The 20,576-nt window shown below is 37.8% G+C and overlaps 1 pseudogene; it reads left to right on the forward strand.

Moving 5' to 3' along the window:
• The first annotated feature begins 8,234 nt into the window (after positions 1 to 8,234).
• The window catches only part of LOC149220825 (arginyl-tRNA--protein transferase 1-like), a 78,926-nt pseudogene continuing 66,584 nt past the window's right edge, over positions 8,235 to 20,576 (forward strand).

Genomic DNA, 20,576 nt, shown 5'->3' on the forward strand with positions numbered 1-20,576 from the left:
AGAATTTTCAATATAACCTCCAAAGATCTCCCTATGCAACTATGCCTTTCCCTGATAATGTGCTGAAAACTACACTGATTAAAAGCATGAAAGACCAATGGATAGAGACATTAAATATTATGGGTAAAGGTGATATATATCAAGAAGACTATGCTAACATTATTAATTTGTGTATCAGGGGCTCAAGAGGCAGTACAAGATTGAAACCAACAGAACACAATATGACCACCAGGGACAGAAAAATCTCTGACAAAAGCATTACTCATGCAGAAATCAGAAACCTACTGGAGGATTTCAAAATGGATATCTTGGGAACTTTGACGACACAATTAGACATCATGAAAGCCAAGCAGAAGTAGGTCGAAGTAGAACAGAACCTGGTGATCTTTTGCCCTCGATGTAGGAAGAAGCATAGTCATAAAGAATGCCCATTGGATATGGTACAGACCTGTGCCATATGTACTAAAGATCATGCTACAGAAAACTTCCCATCAGTCCCAGGGTTAAAATTATTCTTCAAGGAGGCAGAGGAAGAAACAAAACCAGTCTACCTACTAAATCAGCATCGCCAATGGCAAGCACGACAAACAGGTACACCTACTGACCCATCTTCTTTCTTTCAGCCCTCGCAATATAATTCTCAACAATACATAGGAGCTATGTGGCAAAACCAGCCACCTTTTCCTAGTTGGTCACAACAACCATTCTCTATGACACCTTGGTCCAATCAACCAAATAAAAACAACAATTGGCCAAATTCCTCCTACTTTCCACCATTTTGGCAGAACAATACATATCTATCCCATGGCCACCCTCCACTTCACAAAACCAGAACTGGCAGTCAAGCTAGCAAATACCTACAAACCAACTAGCAAGAACAATCCCCCTGCCTCAACCTACACTAATAGCACCTTACACATTGCAGCAAAACCCTCAACCCAATCTATGACCATAGCTCCCAGCCCAACCCAACCTGAATCCCAACAATAGACCAGTCCAATCTGTACAAATTATTGAAGGACCGGAGCCAGAAACTAAGTTGAGAGAGTGTAATGAACTCAAATTAAGGTTTGGATGGATAATTGAGTCAGAGGGGGATAAAAATATACAATTATAAAATCTGTTACCTGTAGAACAAACACCTCAAGTGGAGAATACGGTTAAACAGAAAAGCCACGATCAAACTATTACCTCTTCTCCACCATTCCCAGAGAGATTGATTATACCCCACCCAATAAAATATCCTGATTTTGATCTTCTGGGATAATTAAAAAATCTTTGTGTAAAAATACCCTTCCTCCAGGCTATTCAGGACATTTCAATTTATGCAAAAACTATTAAGGAATTGTGTACTTAAAAACCTAAGAGGAAAATAAAAACAACCCCAACTGTCCATGTAGTCTGAACTTTGTCTGATTTATTATCAAGTAGAGAAACACCGGTGAAATATGAGGACCCAGGAAACCCTATAGCCACAATACAAATAAATGGATGTTCCTTCCCCAATGCATTGGTTGATCTAGGAGCAACCATTAATATTCTCACAACAACAACCTCTCAAAAACTTGGCATTACAGGCTTGGATCCAACTACAACCTTGCTGGAACTTGCTGGTTGATCGGTTGTCAAACCAGAAGGGACATTACAGGATTTAATGGTGTCTGTAGATTCTTGGGAATACCCAGCAGATTTCCTGATTATTAATCCTAGAAACCGGCTAGATGTACATCCCCTAATTCTAGGAAGACCTTTGCTAGCAACCGCAAATGCTTACATAAGTTGTCGAACAGGCAATATGACTATAGAAAGAGGAAGTAATGTGAAGCATCTAGCTTTATATCCTCCAACTCAGCCAAGCCTAACAATAATAAAATCTAGAAAACAACCTGTATCATATTCAATTGAAAACATTTGATCACCGCTAACTGTAGAAGATGCTCTTGAATTTAAGAATCAAATAGAAGATGACATTATTAACACTTACATTAACCAACCAAATGTCGTATCCAATCTAAAATGTCACATGATCGAAGCAACCTTGGATAACAAAATTGAAGAAGATCCCTTAAAAGACATTAATGACCAGACAATACCAACAAAAACTATTTATAACAACAAATCCATTGAAATTGCTAGGGAAATTCCTAAACATTAACAAAAGCCTGACTGATGACCAGGAGCAAAGGCTTGTTCAACTCCTTAGAAAATATAAAGAGGCTTTTTCTTGGGATTACCCATACATGAAAGGGATTGATCCCCAATTATGCATGCACCACATCTATACAGAGAAAGATGTGAGGCCCATTCGACAACCTCAACGGAGGTTAAACGCTCACCTTAAAATGTTGTTAAATATGAACTACAAAAATTGTTAGATATAAATTCCATCTATCCTATATCTTATAGAAAATAGGTTTCTCCATTAGTTTTGGTGCCTAAAAAGAATGGGAAATGGCAAATATGTGTCGATTATAGAGAGCTTAATAAAGCAACCCAAAAAGATCATTTTCCCCTCTCGTTCATCAACCAGGTCTTTGACACATTGGCAAGTAAAAAATTCTTATCCTTCCTAGACAGCTTCAGCAACTACAACCAAATCCAAATTGCCCCTGAAGACCAGGATAAGACTATCTTCACCTACCCGTGGGGGACATTTGCTTACAGGGTATTACCTTTTGGACTACACCTACCACATTCTAGAGAGCCATACTCAACATTTTTTCAGCCTTGATAAATGAGGGACTCAAGGTGTACATGGATGACTTTACACCCTATGGAGATGACTTCGAGCCGGCATTACAAACACTAGAGAAAGTCCTGCAAAGATGCATTACTACTAGGCTCTGCTTAAGCCATGAGAAATGCCACATGATGATGACCGAGGGCCTCATCCTGGGTCACTACATCTCAGAAGCTGGAATTCAAGTAGATCGAGCAAAACTTTAGATAATCCTCTTAATACCTACTGCCTGCACACAAACTGAGGTACGTAGTTTTTTGGGATTTTCTAGATATTATAGAAGATTTATAAACAATTTCTCCCAAATTCTTGCACTATTATATGCTTTAACAGGAAATATCAATTTTTTATGGACTAACAAATGTGACACTGCTTTTGAAGATTTAAAACAGCTAGTATCAACAACCCCAGTATTACGGGGCCCAAACTGGGATTTCCCATTTCAGATTTCATCTGATGCATTAGATACAGCCATTGGAGTAGTTCTCGGCTAGGAAGAAGATAAGAAGCCTTATCCGATATACTACATCAAAAAAAATTTAACTCCTACTGAGTTGAATTACACCATAACCGAGAAATAATTTATGGTTGTAATCTATGCTATTAAAAAATTTAGACACTATATAACAGGATACCCGGTGGTTTTGTATAATGATCACTCTGGTATTAAATATTTAGCTAATAAACCTGTTACGAATGGAAGAGTGACATGATGGTTGATCCTTTTGCAGGAATTCAACATAACAATCAAAGATCGACCAGGAAAGGAAAACCCGCTAGCAAACTTCCTCTCACATGTGCCAAAGACAGACGACTCGACAGCAGTGGAAGACCAGTTCCTTGATGAGCACTTATTTGTTGTAACTGTGAAAACACTATGGTACGCGGATGTCGCGAACTACCTAGCAGTGGGAAAATTACCCAAGCACCTGACACCTAGTGAAAGAAAACTAATAGTACAACATAGCACTCGGTTCTCCTGGATCGAAGGATATCTCTTTCACATAGGAGCCGATATTCATATCCGAAGGTATGTCAAGGAAGACGAAATCTTTGACATCCTAAAAGCTTGTCATAATGGGCCTTGCGGTGGACATTTTGCAGACCGGAGGACTGGGCATAAAGTCTTACAGATGGGCTATTATTTTCCTGCCATTTTTAAGGATGCCAAGATGTTTGTCTAGGCATGCGATAGCCGCCAAAGAATGGGCCACCCTGGACAGTCTGACGAGATGCCCCTGCATCCACAGTTAGTCATCAAACCTTTTGAAAGATGGACATTAGATTTCATTGGCCCAATAAACCCATCATCTAATCAAAAGACATATATACTGGTTGCAACAGAATATGTGACTAAATGGGTGGCGGCAGAAGAATTGCTAAGGGCAATGGAGGACTCAGTAATCCACTTTCTTTTCCAAATTTTTGTGCAATATGGCTTACCTAGAGAAATAGTCATGGATGGAGGGCCACAATTTATAGGCCATAAGATTGCTGCTACATTAAAAAATCATCATATCATGCACATAATCACATCTCCATACCACTCGCAGGAAAATAGCTAGGTAGAACGTACCAATAAAGTAATCGAGGCAATACTAACAAAGACAGTCGCATCACATAGATGTGACTAGGCTACCCAATTGCTAGAAGCCCTGTAGGAATATCACACAACATGGAGAATACCACAGGATACTCCCCATATCAGCTAGTGTTTGGCAAAGAACCTATCTTCCCAATAGAATTTTAAATTCAAACATTGAGGATAGCTGAAGAAGTACGCTTGGACTTGAATGAAGCACAGATTAATAGGCTACGTCAAATCAATGAATTGGATGAAATCTGGCTATCAGCTAGAGTAGCTAGACCCATCAATGGTGATGGGTCTGGCTACTCTTTTAAAGTGAATGGACATCGAGTACGCCTCTATCACAAACAGCTTTCAAGGGAATCCTTTTGACAACATTTACGGGAAGATTCCACAATACAGATTCTTGTTGAGGAGGGCAACCCTTCCACAACACCAGTCCAGTGAAGAATTTACTTTTTTTTTTTGAAACTTGTACATAAATTTTCCTTTTTGTTTGATTGAATTTGCTTGGATAATAGATTATATATTAGTTTTTCTCTATTTTTTCTTTGTTGTTCCCTATAGGGAACAGCTGTTGTTCCGTATAAGGAACAACAATGTTCGTGTGTATTTTCCCTTGTTGTTCCTTATAGGGAACAACAATTTCTGCGTGCATTTTACTTTGTTGTTCCTTACAGGGAACAACAAAGTAAAATGCACGTAGAAATTGCTATTCCCTGTAGGGAACAACAAGAAAAAAATGCACGCAAAAATTGTTGTTCCTTAGAGGGAACAACAGTTGTTCGCTGTAGGGAACAACAGTTGTTCCCTGTAGGGAACAACAAAACAAAATTCACACGGAAATTACATGGAACAACAAAGTAAAATGCACGTAGAAATTGTTGTTCCCTGTAGGGAACAGCAAGAAAGAAAATGCATGCCAAAATTGTTGTTCCTTAGAGGGAACAACAGTTGTTCCCTGTAGGGAATAGCAAAGCAAAATTCACACGAAAATTGTTGTTCCTTGTAGGGAACAACAAATTAAAATGCACGTAGAAATGGTTGTTCCCTATTGTTCCTTACAGGGAACAACAATTTTCATGTGAATTTTGATTTGTTGTTCCCTACAGGGAACAGATGATGTTCCCTCTAAGGAACATCAATTTTGGTGTGCATTTCTTTTTCTTGCTGTTCCCTACAGGGAACAACAATTTTTGTGTGTAGCTTTCTTTGTTTTTCTAGCTGTTGTTCCCTATAAGGAACAACAATTTTTGTGTGTGTTTTCTCTTGCTATTCCCTGCAGGGAACATCTGTTGTTCCCTACAAGGAACGACCATTTTTAGTGTGTATTTCATTTGTTGTTCCCTCTAGGGAACAAAAATTTTCGTATGTCTTTCCTTTTTTGTTCCCTACAAGGAATATCATCATTTTGCGATTGTTTTCTTTGTTTTTCCCTACAGGGAACAGTTGTTGTTCCCTATAAGGAATAGCACATTTTCTATGTATTTTTCTTTGTTGTTCCTTACAGGCAACAGGTGCTATTCCCTTTAAGAAACAACACTTTTTGTGAGGGTTTTTCTTTTCCTATTCCTTTCAAAGAACAACACTTTGTGAATATTTTTGAGAACATCCTCTTTCTCTTCCTTGCATAATCATCCCTATACCCCCCCAGTTTCACTCTTAATGGCATGAAAGGTACAATACATATTTAAAGACAACAAATATGGAAGTCTAGTGGAACAGGCAAATACTGTGAATACTATCATCTTTAACAAGATTGCTTTGTGATGATCCAAAAAAAGAAGATGACATAGTTATCTATATCACTCTATTGTCCTCATTTCCACTATAAACCAAACTGATTGATTATCTGTACCATGTTGGTTCCCCCTTTCTTGTATAACTTTCTCGATGCATTATCAATAAGATTATGGGTATACTTTTTATATTGATATGTCAAACTTCTTTCGCCATCCCTACTCTTAAGGAGTGATGAGCCATCCTCTATGTATAAAATGGGGACTGTAATAATATATATATATATATATATATAGATATCTATATATATATATATATATATATATATATATATATATATATATATATATATATATCTATTCACTAATAGTTTTATGATTTTTTTCCATAGATGGAGGATAGGGGGTCTCATCATGAGCCGACCTGACCACTTTCACTACTCCCCAGTGAATGGTAATGTGTTCACCTAGTTACCAAGCCAGCACGTTGGTCTCTACTATGGACATCATAAGACACTTCCCCAATTATACATAGAGGACCATGGTTCCCAAGGGTTAAAAAGCAACTCTGTCGAGGCTATGGATACCTGCAGGCAATAGAAGCTCTGTTGATGGTATAGAAGCTTTATTTTACATCAATAACTATTATAATACCCTCTTCTTATGTTTTTATCTTTTCTATGGAGAGATTATGTCCCTAACATACCTTGAACCTTTATGCATGAGTAATTTTTTTCAATCACAATAGTTTTAAGTGGAATAACGGCACTAAAGTAATATTTCTTGCGCATGTTGTCCCTTTTTCTTTATCATATCACATCACAATAGCATATCAGTTATTGATAATTCTTGGTATAAGCCTTGATTTCACCACTCCAATATCCTTTATGATCCTTTCATTAATAAGCATACCTTGCCAATCCATCACCCATGTACTTCGTCGCTTTCACTTTACCCTTTCATTCATTTGGTCATAGGTGACCTATTATTTCAAAGGGGGGCGGGGACCTCCAGTGTAATTATGAATGCGCTATCATTTTTTCATTGGATTTTGCAGAATGATATGACATTCCATGATCGCAGAGCATGTGGTATGATAACAACCCTCAATAATGGTATATATATTTATAAAGTATCACCTGATAATGTTATCACAATCGTTTTCTGTTCCATCACTTAGCTTTGTTCGTCGCTATGTTTTCCCTGTTACACTTATTGTTTGTAGAACTCAAACACTATGGAGGGAAGAATAGTACACAGAGAACCACTAATACTTGTTGTTTCTGATGCAACTAGGGAAATCTTAGCTTGAGCCGGGTGGATAGCATACTTTATGAGATTTCAACCACCCAATGAGGAAATTTCCATCGAATTCTTACGAAATCTACAGAATGGAAAATCCATGGTAAGGGGCAGGAAAATCACTGTATCAGACGTTGTGATAGCGGAAGTATCCGGGTTACCAGCAGAAGGACCAGTGTGGGCTGGTAAGCGGTTGAAGCTGCAGGACACTATCGAGGCTTTCAGGGACAAAGGATAAGAGCTGATCAAAAAGGGCAAAGGCATTCGACCATCTTCTCTTGGTGAACCATGGGGAGAACTACCAAGAATTGTCCAAAACTACATTACATGCGACGAGCGCAAAGACGTGGTAAGGCCGCGTCAACTCAAACTCTTAGCAGTTCTAAAATGAAAGTGCTCTATTAATTTACCTGCATTATTGAATTCTTTACTGCATGACACCACTGAGAGGCTAAGATGGTCCCAACACATAGAAACTGTAGTAAGCCACCACTGTCTGATTAGGCTAATAGTCAGCTATAACCTTTCCCAGCAACAATCAAGCTGGGATGATTTAATATTAGCTCTCGAAGGAGGTTTAGCTTTGCCTGCACCTAACCCTGTTCCAAAAAGGAAGAGGACTACCCTTTCAAGGAACATACCTCAAAAGCGTAGACGATCCACAAGGTTGAGGTCAAGATTAGGAGTGGCCGAAAATCCTCAAGGCAGTATCAGTCAACCTATAGAATTATCTAGCCCAGTAAGTGAACAATACTTGTAGCTAGAGTTAGAAGGCCAGGATAACCCTGAATCAGACCATGAGGAAGAAACAGGGCATTCTGGAGAAGAACAAAGAAACAAATTGGGACTTCCCTCAACACCAAGCATGAGTCCCCAAGGTGATTTGTTGCATGATTTTGAATTGGCCCAGGTCCTGGCCAACATGAATGATTACATGCAGCCTAAAATCCCGCTCAATATTAATTTAGGAGTAGCCCAATCTCCTGATAATTTTGGTGACACCAGAATTCTATCTCCCTTAAAAGATGCAAGCCATGAAGCAGAAACAGATGTAGAGGCCATTCGGGAAGAAGAGAACCAATTTGGTGACACACTTCTAGTAGAAAATAGCCAAGTAGGCCTAAGTACAGAGAACATAGGCCAAGGAGAAGAAGTAGAAACAGAGATGCTTCGGGAAGCCAATAATCAATCATGAGACTAACATATAGTTAGTCATCCTAGAATATATCTCACTTTGTTATGAGATATTTTATTATAATTTTTTGTATAAATACTCCCTCATTCAAAGTATTGAAGGTGGATTCTTAGACATTTCGGAAAACTGATTATTTTGGAAAAGAAGTACTTTTGGACAATTTCTTGTATGGCTGGCTGGATGAAGGAATAATACAAAGGACTTTTCACAGGATTCATGTGTCAAGCACCGGACAAATAAGTATCTCTATCTCATGTGTTATTGTTTTCTTGTTTAGATATTTCAATTGTGTTCCATATCTGAATATTAAAATGAAAAAGTGTAATTCAGAAAGTGCTTAAGTGCAATCTGTCTTTAAAATCGTTTTTATTCTAGATGTTTTCTTCTAAACTATCATAGGCAGTGAATTCTTAATTGCTCCTGCTTTTTAGTTTATCATTTAGATCATTTAATAAAAAATTCTTAATTGCTTTTTATTGGTGATCAATCATTTTCCCTCTCTTAAAACATGTTCAAGGATTCTTAATTACCCTTCATCCCTTTTAAGTCCATCCCATCCTTTCAAGTTACCATTTGTTCTCTGTTTAGCTATCTTTCCCTGTGAAGCCATCCTGTTGTTGAAAAGCTAAGTCTAGTTGAGCCATCTGTAGATTGACTCCATAACCCAATGGACTGAAATCCTTAGATTTATCCATTTTCTCCTGAATTCTGTAGGTTTTAACCCCGTACAAAAATTACCTGCATACGAATTCTAAAACACAGAAAAATAAACAATGCGAGAGCATAACACATAAAACACATATACACAGAGATTTTCCCTTGGATCCCAAAATCGGGACTACCAACTTGATTTTTCATTATATTCCTTTCAATGTTATAATACATATTTATACATGCCAAAGCATCCAATACCATGGACCGAAAACAATCACGTCCAAAAACATGTGCGAAAATCATGCACAAACCCATAGGTGGGTCTGCCCAACCTAACATAAGGTCCAAAACCAAAATTTTCTAGGGTGCTGCCCTGGACACCGTAAAGTGGGGTTACGAGTGCCCTTCAAACCCCCTGTGACCTCCCCCCCCTCTAACCCGCGGCTAACTACGTGGGCTAGTCGTTGAAAGAATATAACACAACCCAACATTCTCCCACTTGTTGTTTTCTTTCCATAGGCGGCCACAAGAGAGCTTAGTCATTTTTCCAGCCCTGAAACACCCATTGTACCTCTACACCAAGAGAACTTGTCAGAGCTTACAAATTTTGTCAATGCATCTGCAGTATTCTTCAAAGTGTCCACCTTTACCAGCAACACCTTTTTGTCTTCTATCATATCCCTCACAAAATGATACTGAACATCAATGTGCTTTGTCTTTGAATGATATGTAGGGTTCTTTGCAAATAAAATTGCACTTTGGTTGTCATAGTCTATCCTTATAGCTTCCTATACTAACCCCATACTTGAACACAATCTTTACAACCAAATTGCTTCCTTGCTTGCATGAGTGGCTGCCATGTATTTTTCCACTATAGTTGATAGTGCCATTACAGATTGTTTCTTACTCATCCAACTGACTGCACCTCCAAATAGGTTAAACACATACCCACTTTTAGATCTTCTTTGATCCAGATCTACCGCCTAGTCTGCATCAACAAAGCCACAAATATCCAACATTCTATCCAATGCTGGTCTTCCTTGGTAGCACAAACCATAACCACTAGTGCCACGCAAATACCTAAAAACCTGCTTCACTGTTGTCCAATGCTCCTTTCCTAGTTTTGACATAAACCTGCTCAATACTCCCACTACATGTGCAATGTCTGGTCTAGTACAAACCATTACATACATTAGGTTACCGACTACACTTGCATATGGAACATGGGACATGTCCTCTTCCTCTTCTTCTATCTTGGGACACTGTTTAGCAGATAACCTCACACCTACAGGAATAGGAACCTTCACCGGTTTACTATCCTACATATTAAACCTCTGCAGTATTGTCTCGACATACTTTCTCTGGTTTAACTAGAGCTTACTCTTTGCCTGATCTCTTTTAATTTCCATGCCCAAAATATAGTTTGTAGCACCAAGATATTTCATGTCAAATTTGGAAGACAATTGGTTCTTCAAATCCTGGATAATTTCTTTGTCATTTCCAGCCAGCAACATATCATCCACATACAAGACCAGATAAATAACACGGTCACCAATTAATTTAAAATACACACAGTGATCTGCTTTGCTTCTGGTGAAGCCAAGTCCCCTATAAATGTATCAAATTTTTGATACCATATCCTTGGTGACTGTTTTAACCCATACAGAGACTTCTTTAACTTGCATACTAGTTCTTTCTTACCCTTCACTGCAAAGCCTTCAGGTTGCTTCATGTATATTTCCTCTTCCAGATACCTGTGAAGAAATGCTTTCTTCACATCCATCTATTCTACCTCAAAATCAAAAGTAGTAGCAACAGATAAAAGTAATATAATAGAAGTTACCTTGGCAACAGGAGAAAAAATATCACCAAAATCAATTTAAAGCACCTGGGAATAACCTTTTGCTACCAACCGAGCTTTGTATTTCTCCACTTTTCCTTCTGCATTTGTCTTCTTTTTGAACACCCATTTTCTACCAATGAGTTTCCTTCCAGCTAGTAACTCCACTAGATCCCAAGCCTCATTTTTGTGCAAAGATGCCATTTCATCAACCATGACCTCTTTCCAGAGTTTTCCATCCTCTAAATCCATTGCTTCCTTCAAAATTTTGGGATCATCATCAGTAATAGACAAAGAAAAGTTTGAACAAAAAGAAAATGGACTATACCTTTTTGGTTTCCTTCTTTATCGAACTGATCTTCTCACAGTGGGAGTTTGTGGCTCTTCATCTTCTGATTCCTCCTCTGCTATAGAGTCTGATTCTTCTTCCCTTAGCTCAAACTCTATCTTCTCAAGTTACTTTAGTTGGACTTCATATGTAATAACATCTTTCACCTCTATGAACACCACATCTTGGTTGTACACAACCTTCCTTGTCACTAGGTTGCAAAGCTTATAACCCTTTAAACCATCCTTATACCCAATAAAGATGCACTTTTCAGATTTACTATCCAACTTGGTTCGTTTCTCCTTTGGAACATGTACATATGCATCACATCCAAATTCTCTCAGATGTGAAAGAGAGGGTTTCTTACCAGTCCATACCTCTTGAGGAGTCTTATCCTCCAACGCTAATGAAGGTGACCTGTTGAGCAGGTAACATGCAGTATCCACTACCTCTGCCCAGAATTCCTGTCCTAACCCAGCACCACTGAGCATGCTTCTTGCCCTTTCCATCAACGTCTTGTTCATTCTTTCTACAACTCCATTTTGTTGAGGTGTATATGGAGTAGTATTCTTCCGTGCTATACCACACTTCTTACAAAATTCTTCAAATTCCTTTCTGCAAAACTCTCCACCATTATCTGTCCTCAACACCTTTATCTTCTTCTATGTCTAATTGTCCACGAGAGCTTTAAATTCTTTAAACCCGTCAAAGACTTCAAATTTCTTCTTAAGGAAATATATCCATGTATTCCTTGAGAAGTCATATATAAATAAAACATAGTACATAGAATTACCCAGTGATGGAACCTTCACAGGTCCAAACACATCACTGTGCACAAGCTCTAATATCTGTTTCGCCCTCTTACTACCAGAGGGGAAACTCGCTTGATTTTGCTTCTCATATACACAATTTTCACAGAAATCAAAATCCAGAGATCTATTACTCATACCTTCTACCATACCTTTACCATGAAGTATTCAAAGGCCCCTCTCTTCAATATGTCCAAGCCTTTGATGCCACAACATGGTCTTCTCTCTAGAGACCGCTAGATTTTCACCTCCACTTTCAGGAACCACAGAACTGCTGCACCCATAAAAGACAATGCTACCTTGAATCTTGTACAAAGTTCCAATCTGAACTCCCCGCATCAATACTAGTGCTCCCCGAACCATCTTGCAAGTATCTTTCTCGAACACTGTCCTTACACCTGCATCATCCAGCTTGCTCAAAAAAATCAGATTCCTAGCCAATGCAGGAATATGTAGAACACCCGGAAGTGTTCTAACCCTTTGACCTTGCAACTTCAACTTTACTTTTCCATGACCAATGATTCTAGCCTTCCTATCATCCCCCAAAAAGACATCACCACCATCGTATTTCTCATACTCGCAGAACCACTCTCTATGGGGAGTGAAGTGAAAGGATGCACCTAAGTCAATCAACCATGCCTCATGATCTACATGTGTACTTGAAGAAGCCAAGTACACATCCCCACCTTCATCTAATGTGGTTTACGCCTATGCAAAAGGAGCATCATCAGATCCCTTTCCTTTATCAGGAGCTTTAGATTTACAGTCCCTTTTGTAGTGCCCTTCCTTTCCGCATTTCCAGCACAACACCTTTACAGGTTTTCCTAGAGATTTAGATCTCCCTCTAGATTTAGATCTCCCACTCGATGACTTATTTTTGCTTTTTTTTCTGGGACTGTCCTCGTACAAACATGGCATCACCATTCTGGCTCTCCATATTTTTTGGTCTCATCTCCTCCATCAACAAGGCTGAGACTATTTCATCAAATTGCAAGGCAGTTGCATTGCTACATATTGCAATGACCAAACTATCCCACGAATCTGGTAGAGAACACAACAAACTAATGCACTTATCTTCATCTGAAATTTTAATATCAACAGACGCTAATTGACTTACCACAATATTAAATGCGTTTAGATGCTCTATCACCAAGTCTTCGTCTTTCATCCTCAAGTTATACAGCTTTTTCCGTAGGAACAATTTATTCACCAAAGACTTAGATTGGTACAAAGTCCCTAACTTGTCCCACAAAGCCTTCACTGTAGCTTCCCCTGATACATTTAGAAATACTGAATCTGAGACACACAATCATATTGTGCTCTTTGCCTTCCGATCCAACTTCTTCCATTCTTCATCAGAAACTCCCGTTGGTTTAGTACCGGATCTACTATGATCCACTGATCTTTATCCACCAACAGATCCTCCATCTTGAGTTTCCACAACTCAAAACTCTGACCATTAAATTTCTCGATCTCTATCTTTCCACTTCTCACCATCTTCTTTCACCACTAGAATCAATCTCACAGATCTCCCAATGAACAGGGTCTACCACAAGCCTTAGTGAAACCCCTCAGCAACAAAGGCATCCCCTTGAAGCCAAAATAGCTCTAATACCAAATGTAGGTTTTAACCCTGTACAGAAATTACCTACATACGAATTCTAAAACACAGAAAAATAAACAATGAGAGAGCATAACACATAAAACACATATACATAGAGATTTTCCCCTGGATCCAAAAACTGGGACTACCAGCTTGATTTTTCATTATATTCCTTTCAATGTTATAATACATATTTATGCATGCCAAAGCATCCAATAGCATGGACCAAAAACCATCGTGTCCAATACCATGGACCGAAAACCATCGCATCCAATGCCATGGACCGAAAACCATCGCGTCCAAAAACATGTGCGAAAATCATGCACAAAACCATAGGTGGGTTTGCCCAACCTAACATAGGGTCCAAAACCAAAATTTTCTGAGGTGATACCCCAGACCCCATAAAGTGGGGTTATGGGTGCCCTTCAAACCCCCTGTGGCCTTGCCCCCTCTAACCCCTGGCTAACTACTTGGGCTAGTCGTGGAAAGAATATAACACAACCTAACAAATTCCACCACCAAACACAATCAAAACACCCCAAGCTTTCATAACTAGCCTAAGATCTGATATAACAAAGCTAAATCTTAAAGAAAGAGCCCTCTCTGGGTACAAATTGGCTAGATTCTATACCTAAAAGTTGGTTTGTGGTTACGTTGGACCCCTTTCCTCTTTCCAATAACTTCTATGAAAATCTGAGTGATAACATAGAGGCGACTCCACTAGGGAGTGGAAGGTTTGTTTGTTTGTTATTGTTGTTTGCTTTATAAACTACAAACGAAGCCTGAAGTTAGCCAGGTAGCCTTCGAACTGCTCTTGCTCTGCAAGTGCATAGTAGATGAATGTTCCTCATGTCAAATAAACCTTTAAGAAAGTTTAATCCCATATCTAAAGCCTCTTAAAGAAGTCATAGAAGTTGTTTGTTGATACCAATTAAGAAAAAATAAAAAACAAAACCTAAAAACCTATCTTCATAAAGGACTTGTTACACCAGAGCCAATCCTGATCCCAATCCACCTCAAGTGTTCGAGAATCCTAATCTGATCCCCAGAATTCTTAGGAGACAGGAAAGTCAAGAAAGTTCTGCTAGTTCTAGGCCCACCTACAAATCAAGTTCATGTCCTGTTAGGTGGATTTATCTTGAAGACAAACCCTTTGATGAACGTTTTGAATGATCTTTGTTTAGGACATCTTATAATTCTGAATTAATTGATTTAGTCCTAGACCTAGTGTTCATCGAAGACTTATAGCTTGAAGCTATCAATTTTTCAGTTAATAAACATTTGCAGAACTCAATACAATCTGATCTTACCACTGAAGGAACACCCAATCCCTCTGTAATCACTACTACCTCTACAAGTTCATCACCATTTCCTCATACATCTCAACCTCAAACCACCCCTTCTACCCCTCCATCCACAACTTAGACACCTATTGTTATCCCAACTCCAGTTGTTGCTTCATCACTACCTACTGCAATGGCAAATAGATATGCTCCCTCGGTATTACCAGCAAATTTAGGTGCCATGCACCAAGATTACCAAAGTAAAATTACTCCATTTGATGGTACTGGCACCTACACAGCCCAACAACATACCAAAAAGATGACTGACTACTTTTAAATATATGAAATAGATGTTGATGATGTACGAATGAGAATATTTGTTCAGAGTCTAACTGGGGAAGTCAGAACCTGGTTTAGAGCCTTAGCTGCAAACAGTGTAGACAACCTAGAAACTCTCTATAGACAATTCTTAAACTAATGGGAGAAAAAGAAATATCCTCTTCAAATTCTATCAGAGTATGAAAACATAAAGAGAGAAACACAAGAAACGGTGCAGGACTACTGCACTAGGTTCAACAATGTCTATAATGCCATCCCTCAAAACCTTAGACCTCCACCTGATTTAGCTTTAATCAAATTCCCTAATGGATTTAATTCTGACATGGCCTTCCAGCTTAGAGAAAGATCTCCTCGCACTTTGGAAGATATGCAAAGCATAGTTGTCAGTGTTGAAGCCAACTTGATGTCTAAAAGAGCCAAGTTGGAAGTGAAAGGAGAATACCATTGAAAGAATAATCCTCGCCCTTTGAACAGAAACTAGATTCCATAATTAAAGGAATGGAAAGGCTAGGGGATAGAGTGGAAACAATTTAAAAGAAAGCCCCTTGGGATGGTTAGCCAACCAACACAGGGAGAAATCCCAATTTTAGAAAAAATCAAAACCATAACACTAGGAAAATTGGTCCAGACCAAAACATTAGGCCCCCATTCTAGGAAAATTATGCAGAAGGCTCAAACTCTGAAGAACCAGAAGAGGACACTCAGATAAATCTAATGGGACTTAGTAATGAAGGAGAGGTTTTCTTGACCCAAGATGATCAAGAAGCCCATATCCTTAAACAATTCCAAACTCAGTCAGGTGAATCATTTGACTTCAGGGAGGGATATGACACAACCATCTATGAGGTGCATAAGCAATATAACCTAAGGAGTAGAAGAATTGATGTTCATGAAGCCAACAAACAAAAAACTTCAAAACAGTCCATCAAAGGTAAGACAATCACTACACCTGTACATATTCTTTCTAGATCAGACTCTAATCCTTCTAATCCAATAATTGAAGATGTCTCTGACAATCAACCAAATAATAGACAACCCTCCACTTCTCCTCCTCCCAAAGGAAATGTGGAAGAACCTCCAGAAGTTGATTTAGGAGAAACTTCAAATCATAACTTCACTCCTGAGAAAGAGAAAAATACAGAAAATAGAGAGAATCCTACTGTTCGAAACACAAAAGACCAAATAGAAAAACCTTTCAACCTGGAAATTGTAGTAGGCAAGCTAAATATTATTGTTCCATTATCTGAATTAGTTAAACATGAAGCCTACAGAAGTCAAATTAACAGATCACTTAAAATCACTGGAACTGAAGACTCGGTTAATGTTTTCGATGACGAACTAGAATTAATCTTTGGCCCAGAAGTAAATGGAAAACCATCAGAAGGAGGAATTCCTCCTTTCTATGTGAGCCTAAATATACATGACAAAATTCTTCACAATTCCATGTTTGATTTTGAGGCATTTCACAACCTAATGCCCAAGTCTGTAATGGAAAAATAGACCTAGATATCACCAGACCATACAAAGACCTCTTTTATTTTGATTCTAGTCAGGTGAGATGTTTAGGATTGATAAAAGACTTGTGTGTCTCACTGGTTCAATACCCTACAAAAACAATTTTAATGGATATAGTGGTCGCAGATATACCACCAAAATATGGCATGTTATTGTCAAGATCCTAGGGTGCCAAGCTTCAGGGATCTCTTCAATTAGACATATCCTATGCTACTATCTCAGATTTCAGCCAACCTAAGAAGCTATATAGAGAAATTTTGATGAAATATGTAGTAAGTAGTCAGGAGAAAACACAAAATTTCCCAATCTACTTAGTACACTCTAATATGGATTCATTTATTCTTTATAACACTGAAACCAATCCTTCCAATGCTGTAGAAGTTTTAGCAGCAAAACCAAGAGAAATTAAAAAAAGAAAATCAAGTGTTCATATCCAGGAGATCTCAGAAAACAATGAAATATCAGAAACCCAAGGAAAATCAGATGAAACTGAAAAACCAAATCTCACTGTTAAACAAATTCCCATTGCCTCTGACACCAACTATGAGCATGAAATTCTTTGGCATTTAGAATTTTATGGCTCAGTCAATAAATTAGGAGCAGGAGCAGGAGTTTGGGTGTACAATCTAGAAAATGACCATGCTAAAGGCCATGCCTACAGATTAAATTTTAAGTGCACCAATAATATGGCAGAGTATGAAGCTCTCTTGCTTGGTCTTAAACTAGTTAAGAGATTAGGAGCAATTAGAGTGTCTGTCATAAGCGATTCTGAATTAATTATCAAACAGATCAAAGGGAAATATTTAACAAGAGCTCCTAGATTAGGATACTACAGAGGAATAGTTATAGAGATTCTTAATACTTTTTTGGAAAATCAGCTTGCTATAATCCCTAGAAAACACAACTTGCAAGCCCACAGCCTCGCAATGTTTTCCAGCACCTACAAATTACCTTTTAAACCTAATCATCAGTTTACAGCCAAGATTAGACACAAACTAGCCATACCTGATAATCTGAAGAACTGGCAGGTGTTTGATAGTGATGAGCAGATTAATAACTTTTTAACTTTAGATGAAGAATTTTATAACAGTTACATAGATGTTGATACAATCATTAATCCAAATCAGATAGATGAGGTAGAAATAAACATTTTAGAAGAGAGTTCAATTCAAATGCTTCATCCCACACAGTTTACTAAAAAAGAAGTCCAAGACCTTAAACAAATGGACCTTGATGAAATAATGGAAGAAGAAACAGAGGTCATTGATCTAAAAGACAATCATCTACCTAAAGGATTAACTCCTCTAGAAGACCTCTTTGATTCCAATGACATTCCCAGAAAACCAAAGATGGAACCATTAAAAGCAGACATTGAAGAGTATAACTTACGGACAGAGGAAAATCCAAAAATGATAAAGTTATCAAAATCTTTACCTCCTGACCAGAAGATAAAATATGTTGAACTCATGAGAGAATTCCAGGATGTCTTTGCCTGGAGTTATGAGGATTTGAAATCATATGACACCTCTATAATTCAACATACTATACCTCTAAAAGAAAATCAGAAGCCATTTAAACAAAAACTCAGGAGAATCAACCCTATATTATTACCATTGATTGAAAAAGAAATTAAACATATGTATGAATCAAGGATAATTGCGCCTATTAAATTTTCAAAGTGGGTGTCAAATTTAGTACCTACTAGGAAGAAAACTGGGGAAATAAGATTATGTGTTGATCTGAGAAATGTGAATAAGGTTTCTCTAAAAGATAATTACCCTTTACCTAAAATGGATCATATTTTGCAAAGGGTAGTAGGTTCTTCTAGAATTTCACTTTTAGATGGGTTCTCAAGGTATAACCAGATTCTGGTTCATCCTGATGACCAAGAGAAAACTTATTTTACAACACCATGGGGCACTTTTATGTACATCAAAATTCCATTTGGACTCAAAAATGTAGGAGAAACTTTCGAAAGAGCAATGGACATTGCATTTGCAAAAGAGATTCATGATTTTCTTGTTATATATGTGGATGATCTAACTGTCTTTTCTAAATCAGATCAGCAACATTTGGACCATCTCAAACAAGTATTTCTAAAATGCAAAAAATATGGTATTTCTTTGAACCCAAAGAAGTCCTTGTTTGGCCTGGAGGAAGGTAAAATCTTGGGTCACATTATTTCCAAAGATGGCATTCAAATTGATCCTACCAGAATAGAACCTATTCTATAGATACCTCATCCAAGAAGTATCAAAGAACTTCAAGCTTACTTAGGGAAGATAAATTTTTTGAGATGATTCATTTCTAACTTAGCAGAACTCATTAGCTTACTAAATAACATGCTCAAAAAGGATTCAAGTATAAAATGGACAATAGAGGCCAAGCAATCTTTTGAAAAAATTAAAATGCCCTTAACCAGAATACCGGTCCTTACTAGTCCTCAATTTGATAGAGAATTCATCATTTTTTCTTTTGCATCAGAACACACCATAGTAGTTGTTTTATTACAAAAGGATGATCAAGGATGTGAAAAACCCATAGCCTTTTTAGTAAATCAATTAGAGATGCATCACTAAAATACAAAATAATGGAGAAACAAGCTTTTGCATTGGTAAAAGCCATTAAGGACTTCAGAGTCTACATATTATACTCTCATGTGATAGCCTATGTGCTTAATGTAGTTGTCAAAGACATCCTAACTTGGGATGGAATTGAGGACAAAGAGGTAAATAGATTGCTACCATCTTAGAGTATGATATAGAGATAAAACCTAAAAAACCGATAAAAGTACAGGGATTGGCCAAACTTATGGCAGAAACTAATTGTCAAGCCCTGGACATAAATGAACTGGATGATGAACAGGAGATGGCGACTCCACAAATCAACTAGGCCTTTTCAGACTCACCTTGGTATGTTGATGTAATTTATGTTTTACAAAACTTGTAGGCTCTTGTAGGGTTATCCAGAACAAAAAATAGGTTTTTAAAAATGAAAGCTTCAAAGTTTTATATCATAGATAATACTCTTTTTCGAAGAAATCATGAAGGAATTTTATTGAATTGTTTGTTAAAATATGAAGCTAACAAGGCACTCCAAGAATTTCTTGTAGGAGACTGTGGTGGAAACCTCTATTGGAAGTCAACTGTAGATAAGATCTTAAGGGCTGGGTTCTATTGGCAGACCTTATTCGCAAATGTTAAGAAATTTGTCGCTTCTTGCCATAAATGTCAATTTTTTTAAGGCAAGAGAAAGTTGTTAACTTTACCCCTAAAACCCATTTCCACTGAGAAACCTTTCCAACAGTGGGGTCTTGACTTCATTAGAGAAATCCTTCCATCCTCTTCAGGCCAACATAAATGGATACTCATTGCCACTAACTACTTTACCAAATGGATAGAGGCTATTCCCTCTAGACAAGCCAACGACACAAAAATCATAGGATTCCTAGAAACCAACAGATTGTCTAGATTTGGCTGCCCTACTAAAATCATAACTGATAATGCTGCAACTTTCAAATCAAAAAAGATGATTAGTTTCTGTAACAAGTATCACATCACCTTAGGTCATTCCACAACCTATTACCCTCAAGGGAATGGATTGGTTGAATCTTCTAACAAGAGTTTTATTAATATCATTAA

This window comes from Pinus tabuliformis, chromosome Q, assembly GCF_031772625.1.
Source record: "Pinus tabuliformis cultivar Carrire ecotype Pingquan chromosome Q, CPIR1, whole genome shotgun sequence".
NCBI lineage: Eukaryota > Viridiplantae > Streptophyta > Pinopsida > Pinales > Pinaceae > Pinus > Pinus tabuliformis.